The 27,950-nt window shown below is 42.8% G+C and overlaps 1 protein-coding gene and 1 non-coding gene across 2 annotated transcripts in view; one reads left to right on the top strand and one right to left on the bottom strand.

Moving 5' to 3' along the window:
- The window catches only part of GPR176 (G protein-coupled receptor 176), a 120,923-nt gene that overhangs the window by 86,154 nt on the left and 6,819 nt on the right, over window positions 1-27,950 (bottom strand). The gene's annotated exons all lie outside the window — the stretch shown is intronic.
- LOC121100241 lies at window positions 3,873-3,978 on the top strand. Its single transcript, XR_005831997.1, has one exon. It is a non-coding gene; the product is annotated as a U6 spliceosomal RNA (small nuclear RNA).

The following is a 27,950-nucleotide window of genomic DNA, read 5'->3' on the forward strand; positions in this document are numbered from 1 at the left end:
TTTAAGAGAATATTATGAAAAACTATATACCAACAAACTGAACAACCTAGAAAAAAAGGATAAATTCCTAGAAATATATAAACTACCAAACTGAAACAGGAAGAAATAGGAAACTTGAACAAATCAATAACCTGCAAAAAATTGAATTAATAACCAAAAAGCTCCCAAGAAACAAAAGTCCAGGACCAGATGGCTTCACAAGCAAATTCTACCAAACATTTAAAGAAGAGTTAATACCTATTCTTCTCAAACTATTCTAAAAAAAAATAGAAAAGGAAGGAAAATTCCAAATTCATTCTATGAAGCCAGCATTATCCAGATACCAAAACCAGATAAAGAAAACACTACGAAAGAGAACTACACAGGCCAATATCCCTGATGACCACAGATGCAAAAATTCTCAATAAAATACTAGCAAACCGAATCCAACAACACATTTTAAAAAAGCATTCACCACAATCAAGTGGGATTTATTCTTGGGTTGCAAGGGTAGTTCAATATTTGCAAATCTTCAACACGATATACCACATTAACAAAAGAAAGGATAAGAACCATATGAGCATTTCAATAGATGCAGAAAAAGCATCTGACAACATACATGATAAAAATCCTCAGCAAAGTAGGTTTAGAGGGAACATACCTCAACATAATAAAAACCATATATGAAAAACCCACAGCTAACATCATCCTAAATGGGGAAAAACAGAGCTTTTCTTCTATGGTCAGGAAAAAGAAAAGGATATCTACTCTCACCACTCTTATTTAACATGGTACTGGAAGTCCTACCACAGAAATCAGACAACAAAAAGAAATAAAAGGCATCCAAATTGGCAAAGAAGTAAAATTTTCACTATCTGCAGATGACAGGATGTTATATATAGAACACCCAAAAGACTCCACCAGAAAACTGCTAGAACTGATCAACGAATTCAGTAAAGTTGCAAGATACAAAATCAATGTAAGAAATCTATTGCATTTCTATACACCAATCATTAAGCAGCAGAAAGAGAAATTAAGGAACTAATCCCATTTACAACTGCATCAAAAACCATAAAATACCTAGGGATAAACCTAACCAGAGAGGTAAAAGACCAGTTCTCTGAAAACTATAAAAAAAATAATTAAACAAAGAAAGAAACTGAAGATGACAAAAAGAAATGGAAAGACACTCCCTGCTCATTGATTGGAAGAACAAATACTGCTAAAATGTCTACACCATGCAAAACAGTCTACACATTTAATTGCAATCCTTATCAAAACACCAACACCATTATCACAGAGGTAAAACAAACTACCCTAAAATTAGTATAGAATCACAAAAGACCCTGAATACTTAAAGAAACCTCGAAAAGCGAAGCAAAGCTGGAGGCATCACAATTCTAGACTTTAGCTCATATTACAAAGCTATAGTGATCAACACAGTATGGTATTGGCACAAAAACAGACACATAGATCAATGAATAGAATAGAAAACCCAGAAATGAATCCACAACTATATGGTCAATTAATTTTCAACAAAGCAGGAAAGAATACCCGAAGAGAAAAAGACAGTCTCTTCAATAAACGGAGCTGGGAAAACTGGACAGCTACATGCAAAAGAATGAAACTGGACCACTTTCTTACACCATACACAAAAATAATTTCAAATGGATTAAAGACCTAAATGTGAGACGTGAAACTGTAAAAATCCTAGAAGAGAGCACAGGCAGTAATTCCCTTGACACTGGCTGTAGCAACTTCTTTCTGATATGGCTCCTGAGGCAAGGGAAACAAAAGCAAAAATGAACTACTGGGACTACCAAAAAAAAGGGGGGGGGGCTTCTGAACAGCAAAGAAAACAATCAATAAACCTAAAAGACAACCTACTGAATGGGAGAAGATATTTGTAAATGACATATCCAATAAAGGGTTAGTATCCAAAATAAATAAAGAACTTATAAAACTCAACAGAGAAAAAACAAATAATCCAATTTAAAAATGGGCAGAAATAGACATTTTTCCAAAGACATGCAGATGGCCAACAGACAGATGAAAAGATGCCCAACATCACTCATCATCAGGGAAATGCAAATCAAAACCGCAATGGGATATTACTTCACACCTGTCAGAATGGCTGACATCAACAACACAAGAAACAGGTGTTGCTGAGGATGTGGCGATAGGGAACCGTCTTGCACTGTTGGTGGGAATGGAAACTGGAGCAGCCACTCTGGAAAAGAGTACAGAGGTTCCTCGAAGAGTTAAGAATAGAACCACCCTACAATTCAGCAATTGCACTAAGTATCTACCCAAAGAATGCAAAAATACTAAAACACATGGATACATGCACCCGTATGTTTATAGCAACATTATCTACTATAACCAAGATACAGAAACAGCCCAACTATCCATCGACTGATGAATGGATAAAGAGGTGGTATACATACATATACATATACACACAATGGAATATTATTCAGTCATAAAAAAAATGAAATCCTGCGATTTGTAATGACATAGAGCTAGAGAGTACTGTGCTAAGTGAAGTCAAAGTCAAATACTGTATTATCCTACTTATATGTGGAATTTAAGAAACAAAATCAATAAGCAAAGGAAAAATGAGAGACAAACCAAGAAATAAGATTTTTTTATGAATCTCTTTAATCTTTATTGTATATATATTTTTTAATTCAAATTCAATTAATTAACATATCGTGTATCACCAGTTTCAGAGGTAGAGTTCAATGATTCATCAGTCTTGTAACACCCAGTGCTCATGACATCCCGTGCCTTCCTTAATTTCCATCACCCAGTTACTCCATCCCCCCCACCCCAGTCCCCTCATAACTCTCAGTTTGAAGAAACAGATTTTTTTTTAATTATTTTTTATTTTCATTTACCTTTTTTTAAGATTTTATTTATTTATTTGACAGAGAGAGAGAGAGTGTGTGTGTATACAAGCAAGGGGAGCGGCAGGGAGAGGGAAAAGCAGGCTCCCACTGAGCAGAGAGCCCAATGTGGGGCTCGATCCCTGGACCTGGGATCATGACCTGAGCCAAAGGCAGACGCTTAACCAACTGAGCCACCCAGGCGCCCTGAAGAAACAGATTCTTAATTATCGAGAACAAACTGGTGCTTACCAGAGGGGAGGTCGGTGGGGGGGATGGGTGAAATAGCTGATGGGGATTAAGGAGCGCACTTGGCGTGATGAGCACTGGGTGATGTACGGAAGTGTTGAATCACTACATTGTACACCTAAACTAATATTACAACATATGTTAACTAACTGGAATTTAAATGAAAACTTTAAAAATGTGACCAAGTTGAGAAAAGCCACCCATGGCACATAAACACTAGGATGACAGCAGGAGTCAAGGGAATAAAAAGTATTTACTCATACTGACCTCCTTTTCATCAACCATCATGCAAATGTCTGGGTTTCATAACAGAATCATAATCAGAGAATTAAACTTTAGCTGCTGTAAACAAAATAATTAATTATATTCACCCTCAGCTAATTGACCTGGGTCCGAGAGCAGCAGCATATCACATAATGGTGACCCTTGGGAAGGGGCTTTGTCCTTACTGGCTTACCAGATTGTATGGGTATCCTAATTTAAATGGAAAAATAAGGCTCCAGACCTTTCCCAGGCTTACCTGCAGGGTCAGGCAGGCTGCATCTGTTCCAATGGGGAGGAGGCTGGATCCCAGGGGAACTCAGAAGTTCTTTCCTAATAGTCTATGAGTCTAAACCGGTGGTTCTCAAACTTCAGTGTGCCTATACATCACCTGAGAAACTTGCCAAAAATGCAGATTCCTAGATCCCACTCCAGAGACTCTGGTTCAGTAGGTTTGGAGCACATCACAGGAACGAGTATTTTAAAGAACCCCCAGTGCTCGCTCTGGCAGCACACATACTAAAATTGGAACAATACAGAAAGATTAGCATGGCTCCTGAGCAAGGATGACACCCAAATTCGTGAAGCATTCCACATTTTTGAGAGACTATGGACTCTGGGAAACAAACTGAGGGTTTCAGAGGGGAGGGGGGGTGGAGGACTGGGATAGGCCGGTGATGGGTATTAAGGAGGGCACGTATTGCATGGAGCACTGGGTGTTATACGCAAGGAATGAATCATGGAACACGACATCAAAAACTAAGGATGTACTGTATGGTGACTGACATAATAAAAAATTATTATTAAAAAAAAAAAAGAACCCCCAGAAGGTGACTGTGATATAGGTAATTCAAAACCCATACTCAGGAACACCCTAGTCATTGCAAAGCAGCTATGAGGGGTCCCCGTACTAGAAAAGAAAAGAGCCAGGGTTCTCTTCATTTGGCTCAAGATAGCACAGTCAAGTATTAAATTCCAAACCAGTATGAGAAATGTGTAGGTGTTTGCTTCTAAGGAAGATCCAGATGGCCTGGGCCTGAGTGAAGCAATGCATATTCCAGACAGAGAGAAGTGAATGGTCCACAATCGACCTCTGCTGCGTGATGATGCTGAGCCAGGCAGCAGCAGTGCTGGACACTGCAATATATCAATCATTCACTCAATGGGCAAGAAACAGTGAGGGCAGAGGTTCTGGAGAGCCCTGCAACCCTGAGCAGGACTTAGGCAGCATCAGACATTTAATTTCAAAGTAAAAAATTTCTCTTTTCTTTCTGCTTTTGCTTATATAAAGCTTCTGAGTTTCCTGAGGACCTACCTTCCTAAAGGAAAACCTCACCCCCTCAAATCACACCACCTGTTAGTAAGCCTGGGTCAGTGATTTTCCATAGCAAAGATCTGAGGTTCTTCACCAAGAATCCTAAACCCTCTTCCAAACAACCTGTATTATCATCCTTCTCTCTGAGCTCTGCCATCAGCAGCTTCTCCAACCCCTTTCTTACCCTTCTTGAGGATCTAGACCTTTGCAATTCTTTGACATGCTTTCTATTGCCAGAAGCTTGTCCACTGTGTTAAGCTTCCACTAAGTATCTATTAATGAGGCAATTAATAGTAATCAACAGTCACCTCCTCTGGATTAGTTAGGGAACTAGCAGAACTCCAAACAAGACCCTTATCTTCTCTGCTCTTTAATTTCCAACCCTCATGGCACACTGCCAATGTTCTGGGCATTGCAAGGTTTAGGGTCTCTGCACCTCCAAGTTGGAGACAACCCAGAGAGCACAACCTGCTTCACACCCAGGAAAGCTACAATGAGCCCAGGCTATTTTCCTCATTTAAAAATGTAAGTGGTGGGATGCCTGGCTCGCTCAGATGGGTAAATGTCTGCCTTCGGCTCATCCCGTATCAGGCTCCCTGCTCAGCGGGGAGTCTGGTTCTCCTTCTCCCTCTGCCTCTCCCCCTGCTGTGCACTTCCTCCCTCCCTTTCTCTCTCTCTCAAATGAATAAAGTCTTATAAATAAATAAATAAATAAATAAATAAATAAATAAATAAATTTATTTAAGTGGTATGGGACCTTGACTCAAATTGTCCCCAAACATGAGAATGCTAAGGTCCCAAAACGCTAAAACTGGAAACTTCTGAATAGCCTTTTTTTTTTTTTTAAGATTTTATTTATTTATTTGACAGAGAGTGAGACAGCGAGAGAGGGAACACAAGCAAGGGGAGTGGGAGAGGGAGAAGCAGGCTTCCCGCCGAGCAGGGAGCCCGATGCGGGGCTTGATCCCAGCCAGGACCCTCGGATCATGACCTGAGCCGAAGGCAGACACTTAACGGCCGAGCCACTCGGGCGCCCCCTGAATAGCTTTTAATAGGATGTAGGCTCCATGAGGGCAGACTTCATATGATTTATTCCTACAGTGAATCATACAGCACATACAGCACATACATACAGCAGTGCTTGTCCATGGCCGGTGAACAAATAACAGTAAAGAGAGCTCCTCAGCATCCACACACACTTTCCATAGGGGTCCCTAAGGCACATCCCCTCAGTCCTTCATTTACAATGGCAGCAAGAGCTTGCTCCCAGCTCCCAGCTCCCAGCTCCCAGCTCAGGAGAGCTGAATGCACACACCCCTTCCCAACTCCACTTCACTGGAAGCTTGGCCATGGTGGGAGGATCTACGCCCCAAAAACTGCAAAAAACAAACCAGGGTTTTTTTCCAGAAAAAGCCAGTTGTTAGACATTTACCAGCACACCACTGCCCTTAAGACTTACAAGGTCTTGGCACCTGGGTGGTTCAGTGGGTTTAGCATCTGCCTTCAGCTCAGGTCATGATCCTGGGGTTCTTGGATCAAGCCCCGTGTCAGGCTCCCCACTCAGTGGGGTGTCTGCTTCTACCTCTCCCTCTGAACATCCCCCTTTCTCATGCTCTCGCTTTCTCTCTCAAGTGAATAAATATTTAAAATCTTAAAAAAAAAAAAAAAGGCTTCCGAGGTCTCTTTTCTGTAAATACAGAGGCAATAAAGAATTAAGCTCAGTTTTGGGGGGCTCCAAGCTAGAAAATAAAGCAGTATTTGTCAACTTATTTCGTAAGAGTATCGATTCACACCAGTCTCTGATATGGGGGTTTGCAGGTCTCTACGGTGAAACCGCACTGAAACCTAGGGGCTCCTCTGTGACAATAGTCCCCATTTGCAAAAGTTAATGAAAGTTAACTGACCTAAGACAAAAATCTGACAATAGGAGTGAATGGAAGGCTGGGGAGAGGAGACCCAGCCTGCTGAGAGCCTGTAGAAATGCTAAGCATAGAACTCTTTGGAGTGGAGCAGTATGGAATGATACACTCTGCCTGCGACTGCAATTTACAGTTCTTATTTTCTTTTTTTTTTTTTTTAAGATTTATTTATTTATTTATTCGACAGAGACAGAGACAGCCAGCGAGAGAGGGAACACAAGCAGGGGGAGTGGGAGAGGAAGAAGCAGGCTCATAGCAGAAGAGCCTGATGTGGGGCTCGATCCCATAACGCCGGGATCACGCCCTGAGCCGAAGGCAGACGCTTGACCGCTGTGCCACCCAGGCACCCCTACAGTTCTTATTTTCTTTTCATTTTTTTTTTAAGATTTTATTTATTTATTTGACAGAGAGAAAGACAGCCAGCGAGAGAGGGAACACAGCAGAAGGAGTGGGAGAGGACGAAGCAGGCTCCCAGTGGAGCAGGGAGCCTGATGTGGGGCTCAATCCCAGGACCCTGGGATCACGTCCTGAGCCAAAGGCAGAGGCTTACCGACTGAGCCACCCAGGCGCCCCTTTATTTTCTTTTCAAACATATTCATAGCATTCTATGTGCCAGGCACTGGTCAATTTGCTTCGCAAATATCTACTCATTATTCTAGCCATGAGTACCACACATACAGGAGTATTCAGTGTAACCCAGACAAAAGAAACTCTACTGACCCTCACCCTTTTGTTCATGAAAAACCAGGAACACGGACCTGCTCTTGACCCACTTAATGGCTCTGGGCTTGTTAATGGTAAGAAAACTGAATTGGAACAGAGGTCCACCAGACCATGGATGTGTTTGACTGGACCTCCTCAGGGGCCCCAGACTACATCTGGCATATATGTCCCTTCAGGTTTACAACTGTGGAGTTTACTGGAGTAAGACAGAATACAAGGGAGAGAAAGCAGTCAGTGTTGCCACAGGCCTTCTCCTTTTTGAAGACGTAGAAGACTAAATTAGAAAACCTTTCAGATCTTCCCCAGCTCTGTAACAATGATGATAATGAGAAAACAAAACTACAAAGCTGGTTTTATTTATGTGTTCAGAAATTATACCACTGATGAAAGATTATCTTCGAAACCCTGAACTCGGTATTGACAATAAATACCAAAATCATCTCACAGACGAAATGATATGCCAGGAGCATCTCCTTAGGCTATTTTTGAGCCAAAATGGGCTATAGAACCAGAATGAGACTAAAATACAATATTAGGTGGAAGTTTTAAGTCAAAGAGAAAACAACAGTCAACCCAAATCATTTCAGCTATCAAGAGAGAGTGATTCTCAAGCAGCTTGACTTTTGGAATTCAAGCACATAAAACCATTATTTGGTTTTCTTTCCAAACCAGAGTCGATACCCTTCAACGTTATCAGAAAGTTAATCAGAATGTCTATGGAGCACCTACTACGTGTTACCAATGGGCTAAGTGCCACAGGCGAAAATAAAGTATAAAGCACACTCCCTGCCCTTAGAAATGAGATTTACTGGGACACCTGGGTGGCTCAGTCAGTTAGGTGCCCAACTCTTGATTTTGGCTCGGTCATGATCTCAGGGTTGTGAGACTGAGGCCCTCACTGGGCTCCACGCTGGGTGTGGAGCCTGCTTAAGATTTTCTCTCCCCCTACCCCTCTCCTCCATCTCTTGAAACAGAGAGAGAGAGAGAGATTTACTTAGATGAAGAGAGAGGAGGTCTTCCATGTAGGAGTAACAGCACAGAGAGGGGAAGTAAGGTTATGAGAGAAGGTCAAATGGTCCAGTTTCTTACAGTAAAATATCATCTTGGGTAGGCAGGGTAGAGCCGAGCAGAAAAGTTAAAACGAATCCAATAGGTAAGGGGAAACCAGTTAGTTAAGTAAAACAACTTGATAAAGTTGTGGTTAAAGAAGTTAGCAGGGTATGGGGAGGAAGAAGATGGTGAGTTTCTATTTGAACTTTGTGAATTTGCCACTATAGTGGGTTAAACTATGTCCCCCTTAAAAGATATGTTCAAGGCCTAACCCCAGCTCTTCCTGGCAATGGATGTGACCTTATTTAGAAACAGTCTTTGCAGTTGTCATCAAGATACGATGAGGCCATACTGGATTAGAGCAGGTCCTCAAATCCAATGACTAGTGTTCTTTTTAGGAGCAGACACACAGAAGAGACACAGGGAAGAAGGCCCTACGAAGGCAGAGGCAGAAACCGGAGTGTTGTTGCTACAAGCCAAGAAATTCCAAGAATGTGGGAGCCATCACGAGCAAGAAGAGAGGCATGGACCAGATCGCCTTTAGGGCCTCCAGAAAGAACCCACCCTGTGGACACCTTGATTTCAGACATCTGGCATCCTGAACTGTGAGAGAAGGAATTTCTCTTCTTTTAAACCACTCAGTTTGTGCTCATCTGTGACAGCAGCTCTAAGGAACTAATGCAGCCGTGCTCCGTGCACCAACTATGTGCAAGTGGAAAACATCAGACGTGAGGTTTCATTATTCCCTGATTCATTTATTCAAATTAGCATTTTATGCCTTCTTTTGAGGTGGCTCACAGCCCTCAAATTATATTCATTACACTGACAATTTGGGGTATCAAGAATATTGATTCCTCTCTGTGTCTCTTGCTTCTCTCATCAGCCAATACTCATATAACTGAAACACACATTAAATTCACACAGTTGTCGATTACAAGCTCTGACACTACATTAAAACCAACAGAGATGCAATGAGCCAGCTGAGCCAAACTTTCGATGGACCACAGTAACTTCCTGCTCATTTGTTATTTAATTCAAGGAAATAGTTTTATTTTTTTTTAAAGATTTTATTTATTTATGTGACAGAGAGACAGCCAGCGAGAGAGGGAACACAGCAGGGGAGTGGGAGAGGAAGAAGCAGGCTCCTGGCGGAGGAGCCTGATGTGGGACTCGATCTGGAACGCCGGGATCACGCCCTGAGCCGAAGGCAGACGCTTAATGACTGCGCTACCCAGGCGCCCCTCAAGGAAATACTTTTAATAACACAACACTGTCTTCCCCCTCTACCTTTCACTTTCATACATACATTTTTAAGGCAATTTTCAAAAAAAAAAAAGAGCATTAGGCTAGATATTCACACATACAAATTTTGTCTCACAATAAACACATACAACTCAGTAGAGGTTTATTTTCCCCTTTTTTTAAACAGATAATGAAGGTGGTTGAGCACTTAATGATATGGTATGGACAACAGATACGTTAAAGCAGACTAAAAACATTAACAATATTTGCCAGGCATTGTGTTTTGCATGTTAGCCCATATCCTCCCACCATTAGGATACAGATAAATAAGAAAACTGAAGCTCAGTTAAATTACTTACCCTTTACTCTGCTTTTGGTTATCAAGAGCTTCAAAAGCTACTGTTAAAAATGTACAAACAGGGGCACATGGGTGGCTCAGTCGGTTAAGCATCTGCCTTCGGCTCACATCACAATCCCAGGGTCCTGGGATTGAGCCCCGCATTGGGCTCCCTGCTCAGTGGGGAGTCTGCTTCTCCTACTACCCCTCCTCCCTTCTCATGTGTGCTCGCACTCTCTCTCTCAAATAAAATCTTTTTTAAAAAATGTACAAATAGGGGGGCGCCTGGGTGGCACAGCGGTTAAGCATCTGCCTTCGGCTCAGGGCGTGATCCCGGCGTTATGGGATCGAGCCCCACATCAGGCTCCTCCGCTATGAGCCTGCTTCTTCCTCTCCCACTCCCCCTGCTTGTGTTCCCTCTCTCGCTGGCTGTCTCTATCTCTGTCAAATAAATAAATAAAATCTTTAAAAAAAAAATGTACAAATAGGTACACCTAGGTGGCTCAGTTGGTTCAGTGCCTGACTCTTGGTTTTGGCTCAGGTCATGATTGCAGGGTCCCAGGATCAAGCCCTGTATCAAGGCTCCTGGCTCAGCGGGGTGCCTGCTTCTCCCTCTGCCTGCTACTCTCACTGCTTGTGAGCTCTCTCTCTCTCTCTGGCAAATAAATAAATAAAATTGTAAATAAATAAATAAATAAAATCTTTGGAAAAAATAATAATAAAAGCTGGCCCGAGGACAAAATGCTAGCAAGTGGCTGAGCTAGGACTTACACTCAAAACACCCACTACTGATCTTATCTAAAGTCCTATTTTTATCCCAGGAACATTATTCTCAAAAGAGAAACAGGTTTGGCATGGCCAAGTACTATTTCACAAAATAGACTATTATGACTATGAGCTTTCATAATTTAAAATATTGCCTCCAGCTCTGGCTGTGGGTTCTTGGTTTTGTGATACAACCCACCAGACACACAGTTTAGTTTGAATAAATGTATTATGCTGAAAGGCAACGTAAACTGAGAAAGTCATTACCCACAAGACAAGCTGGCCAGGAAATCGGTGAAAAGAATGGAGACCAGAGGTCCCACCCAGGCATTTCAGCTAGAAAGGAATTCATCAACAGTTCCACATCCCTGGGGAAAAGGAAATTGTATCAGCACATGCTATATCCTTAACGAAGCTGACAATTCTTTTCTCTTTTGCATGTCTTTCTCTATAGTCACAGAAATCTAGGATGCAACTGATCCAGCAAGCACAAAACCACACTATAAAGAACAATTCCTTAAGAAAGGCAAAGGTTATTTCCTTCATTTAATTTTAAATATTTCACATATTTTATATTTGCTCCACACACATTTACAGAAAAACTATTATGTACAAAGGATTAAGACTTATCTCTGAAACATACACATTAAGATCATTCTGCAAATAAGGTTTCAAATCTATTAGCACTTCAATCTCCACCTTTCACCACCCCCTCTCATATCTGCAAGTGTCACAGCAACGACACATCTGGTGGCAAATTGCATTTGTTGCCTGAGAGATGATGACCACAGCAATAGGAAATAATTTGAAATTTTATTAAAAATTTTTATCTGCTGAGAGTCTAGTTTCTTTGGGACTTATTTCAAGTCCTGAGCCTCTAGTTTGAATAACCAGCTAATAATCCACCAAGTGTTTGCATCTTTTCAGGCAGCTCTCCGCCTCTATTTCTTATTACTGTCAAGTAACCCCAATTAGTTTAGTGATTTGCAAAAGGCCACTCTCTAAGCCAGCAAGTGACCCTGTCTGTCACTCTGCTCCCAAGAGCGGGACAATGCAAGATGTCAAAGTTCTGAACTATCATCGAAAACCTTACCATTCACACTGTCTCTGCAGATCACATTAGTGAAATATTCTCATCAGACAAATCTTATCATTTTTATTTTACTACTTCATTTCTGTGAAGCTAGGTCAATGAATACTGTATACGTCAGCTAGACTAATTCACACGATGATAAACTAATTAAAAATGTTTTTCCCTCTTCATTTACAGAGTGATGATTAAGTATTCCCTTTTTAAAAATAAGATTTATTGGCGTGCCTGGGTGGCTCAGTCGTTAAGCGTCTGCCTTCGGCTCAGGGCGTGATCCCCGCGTCCTGGGATCGAGCCCCACATTAGGCTCCTCCGCTGGGAGCCTGCTTCTTCCTCTCCCACTTTTCCTGCTTGTGTTCCCTCTCTCGCTGGCTATCTCTCTCTCCATCGAATAAATAAATAAAATCTTTAAAAATAAGATTTATGGTAGGGTGCCTCAGTTAACTGACTCAGTTAAGCGTCCAACCCTTGATCTCAGCTCAGGTCTTGATCTCAGGGTCGTGGGTGAGGAGCCTACTTAAAAATAAATAAAAGGTTTACGGTGACTTTACCAAGTGACTTTGTATCCTTAAAATCCTTCAATACAAGGTAACATCTCCTTCCAGTAATTCTAGTTATAGCTGCAGCTTAAAGAGGGAAAACACCAGTACCCCTCATTTCAATCATTCTTGAATCATACAAGTAATAAACATAGACATACTATCTTCAGTTTCTTAGGAGAGAGAGAGTGAAAGGAATATCTAAAAATGAAAGAAATTAGCCAGGTAATAAGGCAGGGAAGAGCTTTTATGGACAAAGGAATAATAAAAGCTAAGGCAAGGAGACTGGAAACAGAATAATGTAGCCTGGGAACCACAAGTAGACTGGAATTTCTGGAGTGTAAGATGAGTGAGCTGAGAGGGAAACAGGAGCCAGGTTGTGGAATGTCACTATAAGGAGCCAGAAGGAATGGAGAGCTAGGAAAGGGCTCCAAAGAGGAGAGTGACATGATCAGTTATTGACTGAGGAATAATCAGCAGACGATAAAAGGGAAGAATGAAATTTAAGACTATTCTCCCAAGAAGCCTGACTGTGAACCGAGAAGGAAGAAAGGCAATATAGGGCAAGAAATGCAAAAAGGAGGCGGCCAAGGAGCCACCGGGAGCAAGAGACACTGAAAATAAAGGAACGAGGAGGGTTACCTGTTGGAGGATACAGATGCTGATGAGTGTATAATGACTGACCCAAGAGACCTCCACCAGACACCACCTTTCTGCTCTAGAAGGGCACTAAAATCTAGAACTCTTACCAGAACACCAAGTCTTCTAGTTCCTAGCTTCCCAGTGTGAGTAGCCTGAGGACCAATATCATCTAGTAGTTTGTTAGAGATGTAGAATCTGGGGCGCCTGGGTGGCTCAGTCAGTTAAGCATCTGCCTTCAGCTCAGGTCATGATCCGGGGTCCTGGGATCTAGTTTCGCGTTGGGCTCCTTGCTGAAGGAGCCTGCTTCTCCCTCTGCCTGTCGCTCCCCCTACTTGTGCTCTCCCCTCCTCCGACAAATAAATAAAAATAAAATCTTAAAAAAACAAATGCAGCATCTGAGGCCCCATCCCAGATCTCCTGAATCAGAACCTGCATTGTAATAAGACCCCCAGCAGATTCACTTACACCTGAAGTGTGGAAGCACTGTCCTGGACCATCTCTAGAGAACTTTAAGGAATTATGTAGAACAGGAAAGGAACCAGAAGACTGGAGACACAGAAAAGAGGAAGAAGAAAAATACAGCAAAATTCATACTGGTCAATCTGACACTAGAATTAATTACTGACAGGAAGGCCAGAGGTAATCACTAGGAGACAGCACGGATACATTAAGAATACATCATGTCAGATTCTCCTTGTTTCTTTGTATCAGTAAGCCTAGATGTAGTAGACATAATATATCTGACTTTCAGTAAAATAGCCTGTAAGACATCTCCAAAGTTTTTGGAAACAAGATAAAGAAATGATGACATGGGTGAGATTCTAGTTATTAACTTAGTTTAACAATTATTTCAAAAGGGTTTTTTTTTTACTTTTTTTTTTTTTAAGATTTTATTTATTTATTTGACAGAGACAGCCAGCGAGAGAGGGAACCCAAGCAGGGGGAGTGGGAGAGGAAGAAGCAGACTCCCAGCAGAGGAGCCCGATGCGGGGCTCGATCCCAGAACACTGGGAACACGCCCTGAGCTGAAGGCAGACGCTTAAATGACTGCACCACCCAGGCGCCCCCTCAAAAGGGTTTTGACTAGTAAATTAAATTAACCTCAATTACCAGATCGCTAGAAACAAGATCTCCAACCTTCTTCTCTCCCTGTACCATTTAATACTGTTTTTGAGGATTTAGATGGAAATACAAAAGATACATAGTTAGTATCATGGAAAGCAATAATGTTAAGTGGCAAAAGATACATAGTTAGTATCATGGAAAGCAATAATGTTAAGTGGCATAATCAGGATCCTTCTCCCCCCCTCCAAAAAAAATTAACAGACTGATAAAAAAAAACGAAAACATTTTAGTTAAATTAAAATGAATTAAAATGATGATAAAATGAAAGTACTGATCTGGGCTCCTAAACTGAATCAAACAAGGATGATGAGAAAGAATCCTAACAGCAGTCCATGAAATAAGAGCTCGGGAGTTTTAGGAGATGCTAAATTCAGTATGAGTCAACATACTGACGTTAACATGAGGTCAACGAGATAATATGTGAGTTCAGCTCAACCCACGTGCTGAACTCCCCGACAACACAAGACACACGCTAAGATTAAAAAGGGGCAGCAAAGATTTAAACTATCTTTTGCATTCTATAACTTGGGATAGTACACGATGATCCCAGAGTCAAAATATCCCTGATATTAACAATAAGGCCTAATAAGCACCCCAAACTGGTTTCGAATGTACTAATTTAAAGGCTGCCCACCGGCTCCCTTGTTCATACTCACAAGAGATTTGCATGCTAAAGCGGTCACAATTCTCCCCAAAGCCAACTAGCCCTTACTGGTCTTTCTGATCACTCACTTGCCCTCTCTGCTGTCCTTTGTGCCAAGCTGAAAATGACACTTAACTATGTGTGTTGCCATAGCTACACTGCCCGTGGCTCTTTTGATAAAGACTTAGTTTCCTAGTTTGAGACTGTCACCGCATATATACTGGGCATTTGGAGGACACACTTAGGCTTAAAACATCTCAGGGACACTGGGAAGTCCAGACTGGTGGCAGTTGGGTAGAATTTCAAGGCCTTAATTATTGAGGTATCAAGAAGTCCCAGAAGTTGGAGCACAGCATGACCAAAAAGGCTGAAGGCAAAAGGAGCCCAAGACATTGGGTGTGAGACGGTGCATATTGTCTAAATTCTTACTTTCAATCTCAATGAAAATTTTGAAAAAATGTTTTAAATTCTGCATAGAGGGGCGCCTGGGTGGCTCAGTCGGTTAAGCATTCGCCTTCGGCTCAGGTCATGATCACAGGGGTCCTGGGACGGAGCCCCACATGGACTCCCTGCTCAGTGGGGAGCCTGCACCTCCCTCTGCCCCTCCCCCTGCTTGTGCTCACTCTGTCAAATAAATAAATAAAATCTTTTTTAAAAATAAAATAATAATAATAATAATTTAGTTATTACCTATAGGATATATATTGAGATGGAGACAGTTGGCAGGGGAAGAATTAGGAAATCAGATTATCTCATTCATAAAACTTTGAGGTAAGTTTCTTTAAGTCAGATTTGAGAAGAGTAAGTCTGAAGGTAATGCTACTACTCCCCTAAGAGGGGTGGGGGGAATCTTCTAATGACCTGAGCACTTACCTGAAAGAACTAGTCTTCTCCCGTCCATCCTCCTGACATCTACCCTCATTGCTTGACTCCCAGGCATATAACCTGGGAGTGTGCATCTCCACAGACTAAGAGGTCGGCCAGGCCATCCCTTAGATCAATGTGAAAGTGTGAAGATCCGGCATCAAAATCACAGAAAGCATTCGTTAATAATATAGACTCCAGGGCACCTGGGTGGCTCAACTGGTTAAGCACCTGCCCTTGGCTTAGGTCATGATCCAGACTGAGCCCTGCACTGGGCACCCTGCTCAGTGGGGAGCCTGCTTCTCCCTCTGCCCCTCCCCCTGCTTGTGCTTCCTCTCTCTCTCACTCTCTCTCTCTCAAGTAACATCTTTAAATATATAATATATATATATATATATACACATATTTATATTCCAAGACTCCACGTCAAACCCACCAAAAGGAAACTTCTGATGGTGGAACTCAGGAATCTGCATTTTTAACAAGTGATTTTTATGCACACTAGGTTTAAGAATCTCTGCCTCGAAGGGCACCTGGGGTCTCAGTCAGTTAAGCATCTGACTCTTGATTTCAGCTCAGGTCATGATCTCAGTGTCCTGAGATCAAGCTTCACACTGGGCTCTGTGCTCAGTGCGAGTCTGCTTGTCCCTCTCCCCCCCCCCCCGGCTCTTGCCTGCATTCTCTCCTTCAAATAAATAAGTAAAATCTTAAAAAAAAAAAAGAGGAAGAAGAAGAATCATCTCTGCCTCACAGTAACAATCACAAAGAGGCAATGTGATTTACCAACAGTAAACCCACCACTCGACAGCAGGGCCAGGCTAGAATCCACCTTCCTAAGCACCTGGTGTGATCCCCACCAGCTAGAGCCCAGTGAATTGTTACTAATAAGAAAAAATGTGGTACTCTTTAGAGAAAAGTCCCATGTACCCTTTAAAGTCCCATGTAATTTTAACAGTAACAACATCCCACAGAGAAACAGGCTTAGTTAACTCTCGAGTCCCTAATCCGGACCTTCATGTGGGCTTCATTTTAGGGCTTCTGGTAATTTGTAGACTCATTGCTGCTAAAGATTTGCAGCCTTAGGAGAAGGCCACAGAAACAACAGCCCAAATACAAAAGGTACTATGTGCATCAATCAATGAGAAGGTCTGAAAACCAAAATTTGATTATTTTGTCTCAGCTTGAGTCTTGCTTGAACTCTGTGTTCCTGGAAATTAAATTCACACTTAGGTAGACTTCAGGGAGTTATTCTTTCCTTTCCATTTAGCAGCCGTTGGAAGTGTTTGTCGTCCTAAGAAACTGCACAGGAAGCCCCGCCAAAATGTAGCTGTAATTAAAGTTGCAAATGAGCACACAAGGAATGCCCAGGGAACCAGGGGGTAAATCTCTCATACCCTCTAACACAACGCAGAGGTGTCCTCAAACATTCTTGCTCGGAAAACACAGAATCACTCTTTTTTTTTTTTTTAAGGCTATTTGTATACAATTTTTTTTAAAGATTTTATTTATTATTTATTCGACAGAGATAGAAACAGCCAGAGAGAGAGGGAACACAAGCAGGGGGAGTGGGAGAGGAAGAAGCAGGCTCATAGCAGAGGAGCCTGATGTGGGGCTCGATCCCAGAACGCCAGGATCACACCCTGAGCTGAAGGCAGATGCTTAACTGCTGTGCCACCCAGGCGCCCCGGAAAAAAGTATTTCTAAACGAACATACTATTTAGTCACTGGAATTGGAAAATTTTACCAAGGCATCAAGATACACTAAATACCAAAGTAAAGTGTCAGATCAAGATGTGTATTTTTCAGGGCACCTAGGTGGCTCAGTCGGTTAAGCGTCTGCCTTCGGCTTAAGTTGTGATCCCAGGGTCCTGGGATCAAGCCCCGCATTGGGCTCCCTGCTCCACAGGGAGCCTGCTTCTCCCTCTGCCTCTGCTTCTCATGAATAAATAATTTTTTTAAAAGATGCATATTTTTCAAAGTTATGGCTAAATACTTAGAACACCTGAACCCCTACTCACCTGGAGGGAACACAGGAATAGACAGAGAGCTGCGGGTGTGTACCAAGTCTTACCCACCCAGAAAAGAAAGGAGGGGGTGCCCATCTCTCCCCAAGCCTAGTAAGTGGGTTTCAACAAACCCATGCAGACAGCTTGATGTGTGTCCTCCTCGCAATTGGGGTTTACAGTGAAGTAAACTGGTTCCTCTCTGAGAAACTTAAAGGGCCAGAGATGGGCTGATGAGCTGCTCAAAGAAGCTATAGGGGGCAGCCTGCACTCCCAGAATTCATCAGGACCAAGGATGTGTGTGTTCCCTTGTACTAGGTATGGTCCAAGGAGTGAGAGCAATGGCATAGGGTCATGTTGAGGCTTGTCCAAGAGGGTCACCTGCAGGGGCAAACAGCCCTCAAAAGACAGAAGTTAGAGGTCCAGCAGCATTCAAGGGACTCAGGACAGACTACACTAACAACCAAGACTATGGGAGGGCATCACCACCATCAGGGGACAGGTGACCGTCCAGAGAGTATGAAGCCACCTATACCAGGATCAGTCGTCAACGGCCTTTTCTGTCCCTCTATCCCTGTACCACCAAGCCCCACCTCAGCACCAATCCTGGAGGGCCAAGAAACTTTGTCCAGAAGCTCAAGATGGGGAAAGAAGCCAACCAGACCCTCTTCCCCAACTTCAAGCTTTTCCTAGGCAATAGGCCTAGAATGGGGTGGTAGGGAGGCACTGACTCATATTCTACCAGCTGAAGATGCTCTGACTCTTTTGTCAAACTCAATGCATACAGCTGTGCAAAGATCAGGTTTTTCAACCTACTATTTGTTCCTTGCCTTTGTGTGGTAGTTACCAGGGCTGCCATTAGAAAGTACCACAGACAGACGGCTTAACACAACAGAAACTTATTGTCTTGCAGTTATGAAAAGCCAGAAGTCTGAAACGAAGGTGCTGGCAGAGAATGCTGCCTCTGACACCTGTAGGGGGACCCTTCCTCGCCTCTTCCCCACTTCCAGTGGCTCTTCAGTGTCCCTTGGCTTTGCAGCCCTGGAACTGCAATCTCTGTCTTCGTCACATAGTGTTCTCCTTAGAAGGCCCCACCCTACTCCAGTATGACCTCATCTTAAGTCATCACATCCACGAAAACCCTCTTTCCAAATATGGTCACATTCTGAGGTACTAGAGGTTAACACTTACACACTTCTACGTATCTTTCTTTTTTTCTTTTTTGATGGGGAGAGCCACACAATTCAACCCATAACACTTCGCTAGAGTGAAAATATTCTGTTTGTTGTTTCAGACTTATTCAACATTCCCATTCCCGCCACTCAGCTTCCCAGACAGATAGGAGGAAGGAGTATTTCCTAACAGTTGGTAGAAACTCACGGGCACCACTCTGATCTCACACATGTAGGAGCCATCTGTCTCAGTATAAGCAGCCAAATGCCACCTGTAGCTCCCCGAGGACAACACTGCCTCTCAGCCACTCTCCCATAGGCAGGGTCATGCCCCCAGCTCCTTCAAGCGGTAATTCTGACTCCGTCGAGGATCCAAAAGCTTTTAAAAGCTAGAGTGACATCCCCACACACATTATGCTGCCTGGCTCAAAATGCTGCCTGTCTTATTTCATAGACTCACTCTTAAATCAGGCTGGAACACCTGTCCTTGCGGATTTCCTGTCAAGAGACCTGCTGTCCCTCCAAATATCTGGCTTTTCTGAGCACCCTCCAGGCCCCTGGATATGACTATGTATGCCTGAGTCCTGGCTCTGGACAAAATCCATGCTCCTTTCCTGAATGTTCCTAAGCTCTGTGCAAATCAAGATAGTGCCTATTTAATTATTTGTTCTGTTTAATTATCCCTAAGCATTTCATTCAATTAACTAATCAGTATTTACTGAGCACCAACTACATGCCAGGCACTGTTCTAGATGCTGGAGACACGACAGTAAATGAAACACTCTCTGTCCTCAAGCTGTTTCTAATGGAAGGGGTAGGACCCCAAACAAACGAGATAATCCCTGGGGTTATAACTACCACAGAAAAATAAACAGGATGATGTGATAAAAGTGGAGGGGAGACTTCTCGAGGGAAGCTGTCTTGGAGGTGACATCTGGGCTGCAGTTTCAAGTAGGAACACACACGAGCCACAGAAAACACCCAGGGAAGAACATTCTGGGTCAGAAAAACAGCAAAGACAGTGGCCTTCAGTGGTATTAAAACTGACACGACAAAGAAACTGAAGGATGGTTTGGAAGCTGCATGGGTTATCTCTGCTTTGCTCCTCTCCGCCTTTCGCCACTTGCTCGGAGCCTTCTGCCTTTATATTATCTGTTTAGCTCAACAAGGCCCATGTGAGTCTGGCCCAGGTTCTTCCTTGCACTTGGACGCCTGGACCTCGTGTTAGGAAAGCTCCCACTCCCCCCTCCACACCCTGGGCTTGCATCAGCTGAGGACACGCATTTCACCCCGGGGGGGATTCTGCTTCGATAGTCCTGAAAGCTGGACAGTGGCCAAGGTCAAACACAGAAAACACAGAGCAGTTCATCCCCTCAACCATGTATCTGCCAGATGTCCAGCACTTGGCCCCACACCCTGCAAGTGACCGGTGAGGGCTGTCTCCCAGGACTCACCCACAGCCTTGCCCCCCAGAAACCCTTATAAACAACTCAGAAAAGCGAGAGCCAGTTTACAACCCAACGACTTGAGCTCATTATCTCGGGCAGTTACACCTAACCTTGGTGACATTTCCCTCTTCTAACACACCTACGGTTTTTCTTGCTACTACGTCTTGTATCAATTAATGACCAATATCTATGTGTAAGTAACTATTGATTTCTTTTTTAAAAATGATGTTTCACTGAGAGAGAAAAAGAACTGGAGGCTAGATGTTGATGTGGGATAGTTGGCAGAGTACTTCCTGGTCCAGTAAATTCTCTGGGCTTCTGCCTCTGCACACGCACAGGCCTCCAACACCCCTGGCTTTCAGCCTCCTTTCCACCCTTGGGGCTGAATACAGCCTTCCACTGTGGACCTCATGCACCACCAGACTTAGGATCCTGCTCCTGTTCAATTCCGAGGGCTCCAGGGTTTCAGTCGCTCCTCTTTCCTGGGCATCAGACTTCCATTGCATCAGGTCCTGCCTGGCTGTGAGGGCGCTAATGAGCAGGTCACTATCCCTCTGAATGTTTTGTTTAACCAAATGATGGATATGCCTGGTAAGAGAAATACTATATGTATCCGGATGTTTTCGTTGTGTGTGACAGGAACCAGAGACTTTGGGTTTTTTTGTTGTAATTGGAAAATACAGGCTCAGCACTTCCAGGGACTCACATAGTATCATCAGGATGGTTGCTCTCTTCTCTTCCCCTCCTCCTCCCCTTCTCTTCTCCCATCCTCACCTCTGCTTGTCTCTCTGCCCTCACTCACTCCTAAGCAGACAGCTCCTGGCTTCCTTTATCCCTGCTTAGCAGCCCTTGTGGGGAAAAAAAAAGGCTTTCTTACCAGCATCTCTATGTCAAGTACTTTGACCAAGCTTGGATCCCACAACCATCCCTGAACTAATCACTTGAGGACAGGGAAATAGGATCCTGGGACCAGCAAGGCCGGGATCATGTGGCCACCACTCTCTCGCAGGGCGGAAGTGGGGCTCTGTCAAGCACCGTGAGGGGCAGTCACATAAGGAACCACAAGAAGCGTAAGGCAGCAGATACTAGTTCGATTCACTAAATAGTCATTCCATAATCTTGCAACCAGCTGCTACCCTCTGCTATAAAGGCTGGAAGGCTAAAAATACTACTTCTCAGACAGCCTTGCAGTTGTGATGCAGGCTTATGATCTATACCCTGTCCAGATGTTCCCAAGAAAACCATGATTTATGTGAGGAGGTGGCTGGGTGCAGTCATCGGGTTCTTGTAAATACAAAAAACAAAAAAACGACGACAGGTGCTTGGTTCTGGATCTGGGCCACCTGTGTCACCTGTGCCCTAGGGTTCTAGAGGCTAATCCCTCACATCACTGATAGTGTATGACAAGAGCGTCATGATTTCTGCTAGAACCAGTGCTATGACTGGGCATATTTCTTGAGTGTCCCTGGTTCCCAGACTCTCCCATAAATCCTGAAAGTAATCTACTACTCCGTAATACATTTCCTTCTTCATAAATTGGCTAGTTTGGTATAGAAGTAACACACCTTACCCTGACACACTGTGCAATGATGTGCCCATTCTGTCCCACCATGAGAAAGCAAACACTTGCTTCCTAAGCCCCATTCCCTCCCCAAAAATAAAAACATTGAAAGACTCAGGATCTGGACGCCTGGGTGGCTCAGTCAGTGAAGCGTTTGCCTTCGGCTCAGGTCATGATCCCAGGGTCCTGGGATTGAGCCCTACATCGGGCTCCCTGCTCATCAGGGAGAACTGCCTCTCCATCTGCTCATGCTCTCTCCCTCTCTCAAATGAAGAAATAAAAAATCTTAAAAAAAAAAAAAAAGACTCAAGATCCACTGTCTAGTTCTGGTCCACAATATAAATGAAATCTTGAAACCTTCCTGTAAGTGAGCCCTAATAAAAACCACCTTCCTGATTTGCAACTCCGTTGGCTTTTACAGTGCTGATATCTGAAGGCATGACATAATCTTTGAGGTTGTAACACTCACATGAGACAACTGCTTTTTTCCCCACAACACACACAGTAACTGTAAATATGGTCATCTTGTGGTTGCCTTCTGTTAAATACCTGTTGTACATTTCAATTGGCAAACCACTCCTTCTACAACCTGACCTCCCTTGCAATCAATCTTTGCAAGTAAAATGTTTTTCTTTTCTTTTTTTTTTTTTAAGATTTTATTTATTTATTTGACAGAGAGAGAGACAGCCAGCGAGAGAGGGAACACAAGCAGGGGGAGTGGGAGAGGAAGAAGCAGGCTCACAGCAGAGGAGCCTGATGTGGGACTCGATCCCATAACGCCGGGATCACGCCCTGAGCCGAAGGCAGACGCTTAACCGCTGTGCCACCCAAGTGCCCCCAAGTAAAATGTTTTTCTTTACTGAATGCTTCTGTAACTGTGTCTTCTTTTGACAACAGGCTCTGTTGTTTGCAACTAAAATCCCTGATGAACACTGGAAGGGAGGCTCACTCATAGGTGTGCGTATCTTACAGAGAGCAGTGCTTTAGGGTAAAGGAGTATGTTAAGGGGGAAAAAAAAACAGAAAATGTCCCTATATTATTTCATAATGTTATTGTGATCGAATGGAACAACGTGGTATGTTATACACCATAAAACCCAATGTAAATGTAAAATAAAAGGAATGTTCTTGACCGGTAGATACCACACTGGCAGGTAAGTCAAGGGTATACCTCCATTACACAGGAAGCACCCAGCTCCCATTAGCAAAACCTTCCTTGTCCTTGTCTTTCCTCATTAGACCCCCTGTGAGTTTCCTGAACTGCCCACATGCAGTTTTCCTAGACAAGGTGACCTTTAGTTGTAAATCAACACTGCATACACGAAGTCATGTGACCAGGCACTAGGCACTGAGTAAGCACTACTGACAGAAACTTCATGGTCACAGGCCAGCCAGCAATAGGCAGCACCAACAGGGCACAGACAGGAAGGAAGTTTAAACTGGACACCCAATTCCGGGTAGCCATCAGATCTGGAAAATGTGGGGGGGGGGGGGGGGGGCGGAATGAGGAGAGGCATCACAGGAGTGTCAAATGTACCTGAACATTTTATTTTTATACAAACATGACAAAATGCTAACATCTGTTATCTCTGAGTTGTGGGTTTATGATAACTCATTAATAATTTTTTTGTGTTTTTAAAAACCCTCAAAAAAGTCAGGTAGCCAGAAAGATTATATGGTTACAGGCTCTGCCTCTACCTCTATAATTTTGCCCCTCAGCCGGAAACTTTCACCAGAAACAACTTTTTTAAAAAACTGAATTCCAAAACTTTTAATAAAACATTGTTAGAAGTTTATTTAAAGTGCTAAGGTGCCTAGACATTTGTGGTTTAATTTGGTAGTTTTTCAGAGCATCTCAGATCTGGTGAAGCAAAATTTCACTGTGGGCCAGAAAAAAAATATTTCCCAGAATTCTTCAGAATCAAATACGTCCACCAATCAAAATACTGTATGAGTCCGGGTTGCCTGGCTGGCTCAGCTGATAAAGCATCCAACTCTTAATTTCAGGGTTGTGGGTTCAGGCTGCACATTGGGTGTGGAGATTACTTAAAAGTAAAATCCTGGGGCGCCTGGGTGGCTCAGTGGGTTAAGTATCTGCCTTAGGCTCAGTGGGACCAAGCCCTGCCTCAGGCTCCCTGAGAGCCTGCTTCTCCCTCTGCCTGCCGCTCCACCTACTTGTGCTCATTCTCTCTCTCTGTCAAATAAATAAAATCTTTAAAAAAAAATTTTTTTTAACCTTAAAAAAAAATACTGCTTGAGTCCATTTGAAGGCATTTCCCTGGAAAATGCTTGCAAATGCAAAAGCAGTGTATCAGAAACGGGTGCTTAGATACATATGGGCTTCTCTCCTTTTTAAAAAGATTTATGAGAGAGAGAGCACACATGCAAGAGTGGTGGGGGTGCGGGGAATGGGAGAGGGAAAGGGAGAAGTCTTGAAGCAGACTCATGCTAAGCATGGAGCCCTACGTGGGGACTCGATCCAAAGACCCTGAGATCAGGACCTGAGCCAAAACCGAAAGTCGGATGCTCAACTGACTGTGGCATGCAGGCACCCCAATACATATGGGCTTCCACACTCTTCTTTCCAAACCTCCCAAACTTCACCTTAGACTGCTTTCCAGATACCTTCAAAAGACAGGGGGCTCCTAACTGAACTTAAATTAAAAAAAAAAAAAAAAAAAAAAAAAAAAAAAGACAGGGGGCTCCTTTCTTCATACCCAGTTCAAATCTGTGTATGATCGATTGTCCAGTATTTTGTAATCAGGTAGTTGTACAGAAAATTGTTTTAAAATATGCTACCATGAACCCTAATTTATTTCGAAAAAAAATCTGTCTGCCTTAAAAAAAAACTATAAGTCTGAATCACATGAAACTACAGTTAATACATCGTCAAACATCAAAATGATCAAATATTGGCAATATATAAACAGATATACACATTCTTAATGTTTTATGGACTAGCTTCCTAAACTTTGAGCTCCCTGTCCTCTCATTCCACTTACTAAGTTATTTTCCTTAATGTTCTAAGGTATTCTTCCTCTGAGCAGATGCCACCACCCCACTTGACAGTGACCTAACTTCTGGCTACCTATCTCCTAGAATCATGTCTAGCCATCACTGCAAGTTCTGCTTCTATTTTTTTCTGCTTATTCTCCAACTTCGGATTCCGGTGACAGGGCAGAACTTGGAAGACTGCTGCAAACACCTAGAAGGCTGGATAAAATAGAAGACATCTGTGAATGCACAACTGAAACGTAAAAGGAAATTCCCAGGTACCTGAAACAGTGACCAGAGTGCTTGCATTAAGGGATGATTTCAGAAAAGGAAACAGGCCCTCACAGCTAACTTTGAGCGTCAATCCCCACACAGGCACCGAACTGACCTTGAACACACCTCACGCAGATAGCGCAATGGAAACCCCTGCATAAAACAAGAATCCTCAAAGCGTGGCCACCTCAATGAAAGAGAGGGTAAAAAAGTATCCTCTACCTCAGAGAGATGACAAGGAAATGTCTTTTCCTGCAGTTGAGGTCTTGGGCCAGTGATGACCCTAAGACACCCGGCAAGAGCCAGTGTGAGGGATGCCTGGGTGGCTCAGTCAGTTAAGCATCTGCCTTCAGCTCAGGTCGTGATCCCAGAGTCCTGGGATCAAGTCCCGCATCGGGCTCCCTGCTCAGCGGGGAATCTGCTTCTCCCCCTGCCTGCCCCCCTCTCTCTCTGACAAATAAATAAATAAAATCTTTAAAAAAAAAAAAAAAAAGCCAATGTGAAACTGGTCTGGAGGCCACTTCTACAGCCAACATCTCACAGAATGCTGCAGAAAAAGGAGATGGAATCCCAGTCAACAACTTAGCAACACAGAAGGAAATGACCCACCACAAGAGACAATCAGCAGACACAATAAACACCTCGAAGTACCATCCGAACTAGCACGTTCAAACTCATGAAACGGGACGCTAGTTATCAACTGAAACTACTCCTTTATGCGCCAGATGTGAGCTCAGCTTACACCCTCAACTTCTCTAAATGCCTTCTGTGCAACAGGCTTGTCTATACGATGTGACTGGAGGTTCCTAAAAGACCTGCCTCACCCATTTTTCATCATCTGTCAAGTCTATGAAATGCTCAATTTAGTCACTCTTTTTGCTTAAGATAGTGAACTTCTTAAAAAAAAAAGAATGCCTTAAAGGTCAATATATTCACACATTTACATCTGTCAACATCTACATCTAAAGTGATCTGCTGCTTGTTTAGCCTTCCACCAGGAGGGAATGGAATACAGATACTATTAAGCTCGCAAGAGAATTCAAGTAAGCAACTCAAAATAAGGTGGTCGCTGGGCATCCAAAAGGACAAGAGAAAATCTGAGGTATCTGAGAAGAGATGGAATGAACACAAGAACATACAACTTTAAAACTGGGGGGTTGATTTTCTGAAGATAGTTTTCTTACTTTTGAGGTTTGCCTGGGTTAAATCCTACCTCCAGATTTTACCTCAAGTCACTTGTATCTCCAAATCTAGCCAAAAACTCCTCTCGGTTTTTGTGCTATATAACCAATAACGATTTTTCAACCAGCCAGTGTGGAAGTTCCTGGACAATAAAATCATTTTCACAACAACTTCCAGTCACTACCCAATCTAAATGGCTTGTTTAGAAATATGACACGTAGAGAAACTCTTTGGTGAACTCTACAGAAGGGATATTTTCACAAACTCGGGCATCCCAGAGAAAAACCAGAGCCATGTCAGTTTGTTTCCATTGTGAGACAAATTTCCTCCCATTCTACAAAATCTCACCCAATAAAGTAAGAGAGTATTTCTAGCAGAACCATGTTTGTTTAGGGCCAAGAACAGGGAACCAAAAAAAAAAGTAACTAAATATGAAAATTCCAGGCAATAAATTAGTTGCTTTGTCTCCCAGCATCAAAAAATTCTACTACTATACCTTAACTAGCAACATATTTAAGACTTTAACACCAAATAAATACTGCTCTGATTGGGAAGGGGGTCCTTGCAAAGGTTACGTTTCTAATTCTAAGCAAAGCAATTCTGCACTTCAGTAGCACAAGACCACAGACTAAGATCCAGAATAAAATAGGACCAGGTAAAATTAAAACAGAACAGGGGCACCTGGCTGGCTCAGTCAGTAGAGCATATGACACTACATCTTGGGATCAAGAATTCGAGCCCCATGCTGGGTATAGTGATTACTAAAAATAGAAATTAAAAGGGTGCCTGGGTGGCTCAGTCGGTTAAACATCTGCCTTCAGCTCAGGTCATAATCCCAGAGTCCTGGCATCCTTGCTCTGCACGGAGCCTGCTTTTCCCCTCTCCCCCTGCCTGCCACTCCTCCTGCTTCTGCTCTCTCTTTCTATCAAATAAATAAAATTTTAAATTAATAAATAAATAAAAGAATTTTTGAAATTAAAGAAAAACAAAACAATGGACTGAACTTTAAATCCGTCTTCTTGCCCCAGTGGGCTCACTGCTGTTGAAACATTTGTAAAGGTGAAATTGTTGTAAATATTTCTGGGGTTAGTTTTTTTAGGTGACAGCAATTCCTGTTAGAAACAACATTAATGTAGCAGAGTTACTATAAAGCCAGATAATTACAAATGACTGAGCCTTAACAGAGACAAGGCATATGAGCACACATGAAAAGGGACCTAATTGCTAGTCTAGGTGGAAGAATCTAAGAAACCCAGAAAAAAGCAATTACCTGATTATACTGCAAGTAAGTCTCTATTAATACATTAGATAGGTCATTCACCTCCATGCCTCTGGGAAAGTCTCAGATTGTTTTTAAAGCACATAAAGTAAATTACCAGTGGGGAAAAAGATTCATTTTCCTTTTATTTATTCCTTGTCAAAGGTTTATGAAAATCCTTCAATGGAACAACGGTGTCAAAAGTTTTCCCAGGATCGACAAGAGTGCCAAGACAATTCAACGGGGAAGAAAAGTATTATCAACAAATGATGCTGAGACACCTGTATATCCACAGATAAAATAATCAATTTAGGCCCCTAGTTCACACTATATCCAAAAATTAACACACATGGATCAAAGACCTAACTAAAACTATAAATCTCTTAGAAGAAAACATAAGAGTGTATCTTCATGAGCTTGAATTAGGCA

The sequence above is a fragment of the Ursus maritimus genome, unplaced genomic scaffold, assembly GCF_017311325.1.
Source record: "Ursus maritimus isolate PB19 unplaced genomic scaffold, ASM1731132v1 scaffold_35, whole genome shotgun sequence".
Lineage (NCBI taxonomy): Eukaryota > Metazoa > Chordata > Mammalia > Carnivora > Ursidae > Ursus > Ursus maritimus.